Genomic DNA, 2,142 nt, shown 5'->3' on the forward strand with positions numbered 1-2,142 from the left:
TGAATCTGTTCAACCATTTTTACACATCAGAGAATAAAGGAGCGGTCACTTCCAGTTCTTACTGTGTTCTTCAGACATGTGAGGTGACCAGAGTGTAAAAGATAATCATGTACAGTGCAGGATCATTCAGGCTGAACAGGCTAAAGGCTGTAACTGACCTGTGATGACAGACAGGTGAGGTATCTGCTGGACACCAGACTTGTAGCTTTATCTCATTTTTATTCTCCCTTTCTAACACTCTGTCACTGTTTACCTTCACTGATATTACTGTAACTACACACACAGTGTGTGTGTGTGTGTGTGTGTTCAGGACAGAAGTAAAGGCTGAAAGCCAGCAGCAGTGTGGGATGAAATTTAAGGCTAGGCCCAATGCCAACACACACACACACACACACACAGTCTGCCCTGTGTGATGTAATGAGGTGACAGTTTTGATCTGCAGATTTTCCCACCTCATTATTTCAAATCTAAGAAAATCTGTTAAATACCATAATAAGTGTCTAATAAAACACTGCATTCTCTCTCTCTCTCTCTCTCTCACACACACACACTTACTTTAGATTCGATCTAAGTTTCCAAACTTTATCCCAAACCACAATTAGACATGCACTGACATACACACACACACACACACACACACACTTTCTGCCAGAAAAAGTCCATGTGAAAGAGGGACTTGGGTCCGAGTGCACGTTTCATCTCGACCGTTTTCCACTAGTTAAGAGAAGCCAAGTGCACTTATAAGGGAATCTCATTTCATCCCTAATGTCTCCATAGTGCAATGCAAATTTCATCAAACCCATCACTTCCTCTCTCTCTCTCTCTCTCTCTCTCTCTCTCTCTCTCTCTCTCTCTCTAGGACAGTAGAGGTTTAGGATTGAACACATTCATTTAAATTCATTACTAATTTTAAGTCATTTTGTTAATTTTTTTTAAAAAAACAATTCTATTTCTAAACACTTCCATTTATTTTATTTATTTGACCAAACACACGTGAAAATATCTGAACTCCTGCAGTGTGTCAGAGGACCAGAGGGTCATCTCGTCTCGCGCTGCCTCAGTCTCCTTAAATCCTCTGTCATTATTCACCTTCATCACTTTCACTGCAGAAATAAACCCGATCTTCTTTTTTAAAACGGTAAAATAATTTCCTTATAATTAAATAAAAGATATTCAGTGCGATGGAAACCTTTCCGAAAAAACCCTTCAGTGTCTGTCTGCGAGGAATCTGTCTGGAAAAGAATAAATTCTCGTATTTAAATATTAAAAATAAATAAATAAACTAAACCTTGTAGATATTTCCCTCATTCCTGTGGCAGGAGTGTGTGTGTGTGTGTGTGTGAAGCGTCTGCCTTCTGCTCCATCACACTCAGATTCCCGCAAACACAGCAAAGTTTCCATTCGTGCAGAAGTTCATCCATACCTGTTAGATCATAGAGCCTGATGGAGGAGAAGATCTCCAAACAGCTGCTTCTTTATTCCAGAAGAAAGTCCTGCTTTATTTCATGGTAAAGATCTGAACAACAATGGACAATCCAGCCTGCAGCATGCACCGGGAGTGTGTGTGTGTGTGTGTGTGTGTGTGTGTATGTGCAGTGGGAGTGTGTGTTCGGGCTGCACTTGATGCCGGTGAAACGGGAATGGAGAGCCGTTCTGGCACAAATTACCGTCTTTTTTTCCTCACCCGGGTTGCCAGATTGGACCGCTATCCATCAGTTTCTTTTTTTTCTTTTGCAGAAAAAGTTACAGAACCGATATGAGGGGCGTGGCCACATAAACAAACATCCCCATCCAAATTCTGACCTCAGATCCGTGTCTCATGCACTTTAAGTGACTCAGATGTGGCTCTTTGATGTACATGTGCAATGAATCAAATAGAGAGACTTCATCAACACAGCCCTGACTCTGAGGGAGAGAGAGAGAGAGAGAGAGAGAGAGAGAACATCCTCCAGACTATTGTACAGAGATCACTAGATGGAATCCTGACCACACCACAGCCATCTATGGGCTTGAATTGAAAGCACGTGACTGTCTGGGTGGGTGGGGCTTACTTTCTTTTCCCTGTCAATCAGAGACACTGGCCAGTCATGGGGTCTGTGAGCTCAGGTATGTGGAAGAGGGCAGAGAGCTGATAGATTCTGA

General features: G+C 42.2%; 1 protein-coding gene across 1 annotated transcript in view; it reads right to left on the bottom strand.

Annotated features, from left to right (window-relative positions):
* Positions 1-1,651, bottom strand: part of prss35 (serine protease 35) — a 10,734-nt gene extending 9,083 nt beyond the window's left edge. Inside the window, exon 1 of the mRNA XM_058418816.1 lies at positions 1,424-1,651. The gene's annotated coding sequence lies outside the window, so the exon portion shown is untranslated. The remainder of the gene's footprint in view (positions 1-1,423) is intronic.
* Between the last annotated feature and the right edge of the window lie 491 nt (positions 1,652-2,142).

Source organism: Hemibagrus wyckioides, linkage group LG20, assembly GCF_019097595.1.
Source record: "Hemibagrus wyckioides isolate EC202008001 linkage group LG20, SWU_Hwy_1.0, whole genome shotgun sequence".
In the NCBI taxonomy this organism is placed as follows: Eukaryota; Metazoa; Chordata; class Actinopteri; order Siluriformes; family Bagridae; genus Hemibagrus; species Hemibagrus wyckioides.